The following is a 10,918-nucleotide window of genomic DNA, read 5'->3' on the forward strand; positions in this document are numbered from 1 at the left end:
TTCAATTCTAATAGTCTCATTATTCTAACATTTCAGTTCAATTGTCTTTCGTCTACAATTCACTATAGCACTATGCATCGTTAACCAATCCATACCCAAAATAATATCAAATTCATCGAATGGCAACAACATCAGATTAGCCGAAAAATAGAAATCTCGATGCATTAACGGACAATTCTTGCAGACTTTGTCAACTAAAACACATTTACCTAAGGGGTTCAATACTCTAATCACAAATTCGGTAGACTCTATAGGAAAAGTCTTACTGGATACTAAATTCATACATATATAAGAATGAGTTGATCTTCGATCTATCAATGCAATCACATTAGTATCATAGAGAGTGAAAGTACTGGTAATCACGTCTAGCGAGGATGCCTCCTCCCGTGCATGGATAGCATAAGCTTGGGCAGGTGCTCATGCCTTAGACCTCACAATAGAGTCTTTTGTCGCTCTCTGACTACCACTCACGCTACCAGCATATTTGGGTGATCTCCCTCTAACTACAGTACTACTCGGCCTCATACTCTGAGCTTTCTCTTTTTCAGCTAACTCTGGGCAATCTCTGATGAAATGATCTAACGATCCACATTTCAAACAAGCTCGATCATTCATTCTACAATCACCAAAATGCTATTTTTCACACTGTTTACATTCGAGTCAATTTTCTTTCGCACTTCCGACAATAGCTATCGAGATAGCCGGAGTTTTAAAGCTTGAATGTTGCCTTTCACAATCTCTTCTTGAATGTCCCACTGATACATTAGAACGATTAAACGAGTCTCCGAATTTCTTCGATTATGATTGATACGACTTACTCATTGATCTTTTTCTCAAGTCTTTAGCTTCTGAATCTGCCTTTCTCTTTTCTTTACTAAGATCCTCGGCTTTACAAGACCTCTCAACTAGAACGAAAAATTCTTTCAACTCTAGAATTCCAACTAGTAATTTTATATCTTCATTCAATCCATCTACAAATTGTTTACACATGATTTCTTCAGTGGAAACATATTCCCGGGCATACTTGCATAACCGTACGAATCCTCTTTCATACTCAGTAATAGTCATCTTACCTTGTTTTAACTCCAGAAACTCTTTATGCTTCTGATCAAGGAATCGTTAGCCTATGTACTTCTTTTGGAATTCAGATTGAAAAAACTCCCAAGTAACCCATTCTCTAGGAACCACAGATATCAACATTTTCCACCAATGGTATGTATTATCTCTCAAAAAAGATACAACACATTTGATACATTCGTCAAGAGTACAAGGACAATTCATCAAATACTCTAATTTTATTTTCGAGCCAAAACTCAGCTCTCTCTGTATCATCATCAACAATAGCTCCAAACTCTTCAGCCCCATGTTTCTAAAACTTATCCACTAGCGGCTTATTCAACTGTGTCAAATATATAACTTGAGAAATAGTAAGGTTTTGTTGAGGAACAGACGGGGGTGGAGGTTGTTCACCAGCCGGATTCATTCGAACGAACTCCATGAACCACTCACTCATCATATGGAAAAAAGCTTGTTTAGCCTCTCCCACGTGGCTACTTGTCATGGGTCTAGATTTAGTAGGCACTGTCCCTTGAGCGGGAGCAGGCGCATTACTCTCTAGTCAGATACAGCTCTTTCAGGATCCATTACTATACAAAAACACAATTTAGGCTGTCAAGAATCATCATACTATCGCAGAGTATATATGGCATGTATAGCTAGACTCTCATACATGCTACGTTAGTCCTAGAATCGACTAAATCGTAGCTCTGATAGCAATAAATTGTAACACCACTAACCTATATTCTTTGCCGAAATAGGATTACGAGGCATTACCAATCAAATCACAACATATGACATACATTTCTCAAACATAAATCCATTATAAACTTAAATATCAATCAAACATAATTACGCTATCCCTTATAAGGCTCTATGAGACCTGTAACACCCCTATCCCGTAACCGTCGCCGGAATAGGTAAGGGGCATTACTGGACTTGTAACTCATGTCAGAACAGTAAAATTTTGAACTTTTTCTTGAAATAAAGATCATTCATTTAAATAAGTACTAAGCACAGCCAGGGATAAAATTTAAACTTCTCTAAGTAAACATTCAAAAGATGCCATTTTCGCATGGCTTATATACATTAACCAAAAATATTCTTCCGCCACTAGTCTATTCTATACATGCCATAAGATAATCCAAAACATAGCAGTACCAAACAGTGGATAGTGATAGTGTGACTAGTTGCTGATGATCCCCGAGCCTGTAGCTTCCAAATGAGATCTATAAAACAGAGGAAACAAAGTACACGGAGTAAGCATTACAATGCTTAGTAAGTTTTAAGCAGTGTCAACAGATAACAATCAAATTATAACATAGTTGTTCGTATTTTTATTTCACTCTTCCTTCGGGCATACCATCCCTTTACCGAATATGCACATCTCATCATATATAATAGGCAGATAAATTCTCACTTGATAGTGACCTCTTATGATCATAGGTACATTACATATTTTTTTTCCTGACTTTCCACATTGACCAAATGCACAATAATCATAGAACAGTCTTATTGCTTTACTCACATGTGCATCACATAACGACCTTTTGATTTAGTCTAAATCAAACTTAAATATAATCTCAAAATACATACCTGACCAACTTAACGCATTGAACGTATTTATTACCAATTGTTACTGTGAAGTTGTATAATCTTACGCTTTACTTGAATCTTCAGCAAAACCTTTAGTTCGAGGCTTACCTGGACAAAATCTCCACACGTAGTCATCGGGTCTTTAGAGCTCGGATATAGTACGAGCATGAAGCTTACGGACATTAATCCGTGATAATATTCTCGCATAAAGCCTGCGGGGTTTTAACCCGGATATAGTACTGACACAAATGCCCTTCGGGACTTATCACATTTATACACTTTCACATCCATCACGTTGGCCACTCGGCCCTGTCACATATATACACTTTCACATTCATCACATCGGCCATTAGGCCTTATCACATATATACACTTTCACATTCATCACATCGGCCATTAGGCCTTATCACATATATACACTTTCACATTCATCACATCGGCCATTAGGCCTTATCACATATATACACTTTCACATTCATCACATCGGCTATTAGGCCTTATCACATATATACACTTTCACATTCATCACATCGGCCATTAGGCCTTATCACATATATACACTTTCACATTCATCACATCGGCCATTAGGCCTTATCACATATATATACACTTTCACATTCATCACATCGGCCATTAGGCCTTATCACATATATACACTTTCACATTTATTCAAATATACTTCACATACCACATATACTATCATGTACAGACTTGGTCTTGGCCGAATCTACATCCAACACTTTCCAATGAATAATTCAATTTTTTTACGCCATACTATCATTTCATATTCGAATACTCCTAAGCTTACAATATCACGATTTAGAATTCAAGTATGGGTTTAATCAATAGCTTATGAGCAACTAAAACAAGTTTTATCCATGTTTACAACAAAATCACATATTCACTACGAGTTGTTTTCCTGAGCAATGGTCACTAAATTATTTATAACCGGAGCTACAAAACTCCAAATCACTTGCCGTTAATTTTTCCTGAATATAGACTCGTATATCTTCCATCCATAAAATATCCAAAATTTTAGGTTTGGCCAATCAGTACCAGATTTTTCTTAAAGTTTCCCCTGTTTCACTGTTTGACTAATCTGACCACTCTTCACTACGAATCAAATTTCTCATTTTACAGAATTCAAAATGTGTTGTATTTGATTTCATTTGAAACTAGACTCATTAAGGAGTCTAAGCATATAAATTTTATCTTATAACCATTTTTGTACAATTTATAATGATTTTCTAAAATCACGTTACTGCTGCTGTCCAAAGCAAGTTATTACAATTTGCTCTTAAATTTCCAAGTCCAAACACATATGAACTTACCATTTGAGTTTAAGACATATCATGGCCATATCATATCTTATTAAATCAACTCATTATGTCCTATTATGATTGAATTTACTCAACGTTTAATCACTTAAAACTTACCTCGGATGTTGTCGAACGATTTCGGCGGCTATTCGATCACTTTTTCCTTTCCTTTATCCAACTTTGGTCCTCTAAGCTCTTGAGCTAATTCAAACAAATTTAACTTATTAAAGTCTCATTATGCTAGCTTATGGCCGAATATGACAATGAATTTGATAGGTCATATGGCCACCTTTAGCTCAAATACAAAATGGTCGTACGCATTTTTAATCACATTAAGCAATTTAGTACAATTAATCAAACATTTCCTCATGTGCACCTTTATGACCAAATACACACATCATTAACCTAATATCAATTAACTAAGCACTTAACAAATTCTCCTTGAGCCGATTGTCTAAGTCAAGATAGGATCATCATTATGCTTACCTATAGCCGAATGTACAACATCAATCTATGCATTCATTCGTGTGGCCGAACATGCATGTCTATGTTGAGGCCGATTGCATACTTAATACATTCTACAAGTATGGTCACTTGTATTGACAAATACCATTTTGTTTCAAGTTCAAAACTTGGCTAATACACATATATGCACTATTAAAACATCCTCTCCATTCCATCAATTCAACACATGCATTACTCATTAATATACAAAATTATATTCGGCCTTAGCACACCTCTTGCTGGCCGAATTTTTTTCTCCATCTAGTAACATTTTATGTACTATGCCGAACCAAAGATCAAACACCTAGCTTAATCATTTCCAAAACACTTAACCGGCCTTTGACCAAGACTTTAAACAAAGTCTATGTTCGGCTATCACACATATGGGCATTATTAGTTCAAAGTTTTAACAAGATTAATTTCTTTGATCTTAACCTAAATGACAACCCCCATTGTTCATCTAGATTTAGCATGAAACAAACACCAACCAAGAAAACAACACCCATGGCCGAGTATCATCTTCATCACATAGCAAGATTTAAACCATAGGCTAGGTAGAACTCAAACTAACATCAAAAATATGCATGAATCTCATGGAACAACATCAAACTTACCTTAACCTAGCTACAAGCATGGCCGAATCTCTTCAACATTTCCTCCTCCTAAACACCAACCAACCGAACATGAAGCAAGAAAATCCTCTTCTTCTTCCTTCCTCCTTAGAATTTTCGGCCAAAAGAAATGTTAAAGGATGGACACTTTTTTTTTTCTTTGTTTTCATCACGGCAATGGGGGGACAATCACACACATCCTTTCTTTTCTTTTTTTGTTTCTCATCCTACTAACACTAATATTTTATTGCCCATGCCCTTTATTTATTAATCCTTACATAATGCACTACCCCAACATGTTTATGACATGTTTTTAGCCATAACATCTTGTCCACCCATGCTCATGGCCGGCCACTACATATTAGGGGGGAAAATTGACATGCAAGTCCTCCCTTTTGATTACATGCACTATTAGGTCCTTGTAGATTAGCCTATCACATTTCAAAAATGTCACCCATAAGTCCTTTTGACTAAATTCACATGCAATTTACTAAATCGAAGCCTAAAACTTTCACACCTTCATAATCACATATTTTAGACAATAAATATCACATTCAAATAATTTGGTGACTCAGTTTAGCGGTCCTGAAACCGCTTTCCGACTAGGGTCACTTTAGGGGTGTCACAAGACCTTAATACTTCTTGAAATAGGTTTCGGACTAAACCGATAACATTTGAAAATTTTGGAAAACTTATAAAATTTTCATGCATACGGGGATCACACGCCTTTGTGAACAAGCTGTGTGCCTCACACGGTTACCATACACGCCCGTTTCAGAAGCCGTGTGAAAACAGGACATACATATTGACTTGCATCACACGGTCGGAGACACGCCCGTGGGCCATTGCCTTGTGAAATCTAGAGGGTATACTGACTTGGGTCACACGGTTGGCCACACGCCCATGTGCTGACCCATGGGTCACGCACAACTAGTAGACACGCCCACATGTCTAAGCCGTGTAACTCACTGACTTGTTTAACTAAGTTATAGCAGACACACGGTCGAGTCACACGCCTGTGTGCTCAACTGTGCGGGGCACAAATAGGCTTGGTTTAAGCCATATTTCTCACCCTTCTCAAGAAAACCAAAACCACATCATTTCATACCATTTCAATGCATTTATAGGCAACTACAACATCTTATTTCACATACAAATCATGCCATTTAAAATCCATCCATTTCAATACTCAAATCATAATCCAAAACATACTAAAAAAATATGCCATTACCAATAATTTCACCTATCTTCTCTATGCATTTTTCTCGTCATCTTATCATCTATTTTAAGCCTCAAATCATACCAATTAATCATCACAACATCCATGACAAACATGCCAAAACACAAAGCCATTTATATACATCATGTTTCACTTACCAAACTCATAAAATAAGCCAACCCAAATGGCCAAATACACACCAACATTTACATCATTTATGAGCCAAATATCATGGCTAATATCATATCTCAAAACACATCATCATATCACTAGCCTATACATGCCATATACCATATATACAAAGCACCAAAAATACCAACAAGTTGATCGATAGTTTGACGGTGTTCTTGATGATCCCCGAGTCCGAGCTAGCTTCGATTATCTATAAAACAGGGAAAGATCACACAAAGTAAGCTTTAAAAGCTTAGTAAGCCATATACAATAAAATTACCACATAAATCAACATCATTTCCATCAATAGGAAAACTAAGCACATATAAGCTCACAAACCCCTCCCAATGTATACATATTCAATATCATGAATGAATTCATTAAATACTTCTCTTTTCAATACTTGTATGAATCTCGTACGTACCTGAGTCACTTAACTCATTCACACATTCTTTCTCGACTTGTGTTGAACCTTTTGGAATTGTTAAGGATACTCGAAAATCACATATAGCTTTTACAATGCCATATCCCAGATATGGTCTTACATGTTATCACATATTGATGCCGATAGCCCAACTATGGTCTTACACGAAATTAATTAATGATGCCAATGTCCCAGACATGGTCTTCCACGTAATCACATAATGATGCCAATGTCCTAGACATGGTTTTACACGTAATCACATCTCGTTAATCATAATGTCATGACATTCATATCCTATACTATTCCTAAGGTTCGTACGGGACTTTCGGATATTGTAACCCTATCGATTCTTCCTCGTATTTGATCATTCAACATTCATAGTAATTCAATGACAATTAAACATATATAATTCAATTTAAAGACATTTATTTGCATATGAACTTACCCTGTATTTGAGATAAACGGACTGGACCGACAATTTGATAACCTTTGATTTTCCTCGATCTAAATCTTATTTCTTTCGTTCTTGATCTATATACATTCAAAACTAACTCATTTATTCATCAAATCATTCAATTCAATCCACAATCAAATATTTGGAAATTTTTACACTTTAACCCTAAAAGTTTCATATTTTTCCAAATTAGTCATTATTTCACAAAAATACAAATTCAAGCAATTTAATCCAATTTCACCGTAGCCGAGTTTGACTAGTGTCCCTAGTAGCCCACATATTTCATTTATTTCACATTTCAACCCCTCAATTTACACATTTCACAATATAATCCCTATTTGACATTTTTGTCAAAAATCACTTTACAAAACATTAAAATCTATCATCAAGTTTTCATATTTCATCATCAAACATCCAAAAGTTCAAATAATCATCAATGGCACTTCACAAAATCATAAACAAATTTAAAAATTAAGGCATGGGCTAGATAGAATACAAAGAAACAATCTCAAAAACGTAAAAATCATTAAAAAGCAAGCTCAAAACATCCCTAATTGCTTGAAATATTCATAGCAAAATGAAAAACCCTATTTTCTCTTCTTGTTCTTCAAATTTCGATGCATGGAGATGGAAAATAATGTTTTAATTCACTTTGTTTTAGTAATAATAACATGATTTATCAATTACCCATTTTAACCTTTAATATAAACGTATAAAATCACTTATTATGAGGCCATCTATGTCAAATTCCACTATCAATGGTTTAATAACATCATAAGGACCTTTCATTTAATAAACCTTAGCAGTTAGACACTTTTAACAAGTAGAATGCAAATTTTACATTTTTCACGATTTAGTCGTTTTTCTCAAATTGAACTATTAAACGATAAAATTAGCTCACGAAATTTTCACACATACATACAATCATGATGTAAACAGATAAAATAATATTAATTTTTTGACCTCGGATTTATGGTTCTGAAACCACTATTTCGATTTGGCTAAAAATGGGTTGCTACACAGTAAACTCAATAGGCAAGCTTTTACTAGTTACCAGTTTCACACAAACATAAGAATGGGTCAATCCAAGATCAATCAATGCAACTACGTTATTATTATAGTGAGAAAAAGTATCAGTAATAACATCGGGAGATGTCGCTTCTTCACGAGCACAGATGGCATAAGCTCTAGCAGGTGCTCGAGCTTTGGATCTCACAATTGAATCCCTCATCACACCTTTACTACTAGTTCTATTTCCCGTATTCCTCGGTGGCCTACCCTTATTGGTAGTATTACTCAGCTTCGCACTCTGAATTTTTTCTTTCTCAGCTATTTCAGGGCAATCTCAGAAAAAATGCTCCTAAGAACCACACTTGAAACAAGCCCGGTCATTCATCCTACACTCGCTGGGATATCTTCTTCCACAATGCTGACATTCGGGTCTATTAGACCTCACATTACCCAGACTTTCCATTGAAGTGGCTTGAGATTTAAAACTCGAGTATTGCTTCCCGCAGTCTCTATGAGAACACCCAACTAATACATTCGAACGGGAATACATTTCTTTAGATTTCTTTGACTGGGATGGAAATGACTTACTCATCACTCTTTTCCTTGAATCTCAAGCTTCGCAATCAGCTTTCCTCTTCTCTTTATTCAACTCTTCGGCCTTATAAGCTTACTAGACCAACACTAGAAATTCTTTCAGCTCTAAGATCCCAACTAACACACGAATATCCTTATTCAACCCATCCTCAAATCTCTTTCAGCTCAAGAAATTCCTTACATTTCTGATCGATGAACCACTAACTAATATATTTCTTTCGGAACTCCTCTTGAAAGAATTCCAATGTCATCCTCTCTCTCTCGGAACCATAGATGCTAGTGTATTCCACCAGTGATCTGCAGAATCTCTCAAAAGTGACATGACACACTTTCAACACTCATCCGGTGTGCAAGACAACTCATCAAATACCCTGATGAAGTTTTCGAGCCAAAACTCGGCTCTCTCAGGATCATCATCCACATTAGCTCTGAAATCTTTAGCCCCGTACTTTCAGATCTTATCAACCAGGGGCTTGTTCATTCTTACAAATTCCATACCTTGTGGAGATATGGGAACCAATTGAGGAATAGGTGGTGGTAGAGGAGGTTGGGCATTTCGATTTGTTCAAACAAACTTTGTATACCACTCATTCATCATGTGGAGAAAGGCTTCCCTACCCCCTTCTCCCTGACCAACCATTAGGAGTCTACTATCGAAGGTGCTGCCCTTTGAGTGAGTGTCATCACATTACTTTCAACGTCATTAGCCTCAACTCGATTGGGATCCATTTATTATACAAAAATACAGTTCAAAATTGTAAGGAGTCATCACACTATCACAGTTCATTTATGGCATGTATAGCTAGACTCTTACACACGCTATGCTAGTTCAAGAATTGACTAAACCTTAGCTCCAATACCACTAAATGCAATGCCCTTTACCTGTATCCAACACCAAAATAGGGTATGAGGCATTACCTGACTTATACACAAGCAATCATACAAAACAGAGACATAAATTTCCATCCAAATTTAAAACTTTTCATATACATTCATATCATCCCTAAAACGAGCCTACGAGGCCCAAAACGTACATTGGAGGTAGTTCGGGACTAAACTAATAACTTTAGAAAATTTCACAACATTTAGGAATTTTTTAATGTTTTACGAGCCACATGCCCGTGTGGCTCAGGACACGCTTTTGTGGGCAGGCCGTGTGGTCACACACCCCTATGTCCCTAACCTGTGTAACTCTCTATTTTGCAACAATTGAGGTGCAGGGGCCACACGGCCAAAACACACGCCCATGGAGCAAGCGGTGTGTCACACATGGCCTAGACACATGCCCGTGTGTCTACCCGTGTGGACAAAAACAAGGCTATTTACCAAGCCATTTTGTCACCCTTTTATGCACACACCTACACAACAAAACATAACACTAATCCAAGCAATTACATTCAACCAATCCAGCCACAATCAAGAACATACTATCATTTACCTCATACGAACATCACATACTTATCAACTTAAACCATGCAAATTTCCACATCCATGAAAACATCATCATATGCATATATACTTAAACCAATATTAGCCAATTTCAATGGCTATTTACAAAATTAATTATCAACCAACATAAGCAACATATTTGGCGAAATCAATTATGACACATAACAAAATGACCAGGTCCCTATACATGCCATAACTAAAAATGTCAAATTCATTGGTACCCAAAATAATCAATTGATAGTGTGATGGAGTCTCTTACGATCCCCAAATCCGAGCTAGCTCGGTGACACTATAAGACAAGGGAAAAGAAAGGGGAGTAAGCTATATAGCTTAGTAAGTTCCTTTGCAAATAATAAGAATCACAAACACACATTTAACTTACATTTAACATGATGATAATTGGCATAAATATTATTAAGGTCTTATAATCATAACTTACTCAATCATAACCTTATCGAGGGTTCATCACATAATGAGCTCATTACGTATGAGTTTTACAAACATACCTAA

The sequence above is a fragment of the Gossypium hirsutum genome, chromosome A13 (assembly GCF_007990345.1).
Source record: "Gossypium hirsutum isolate 1008001.06 chromosome A13, Gossypium_hirsutum_v2.1, whole genome shotgun sequence".
NCBI lineage: Eukaryota > Viridiplantae > Streptophyta > Magnoliopsida > Malvales > Malvaceae > Gossypium > Gossypium hirsutum.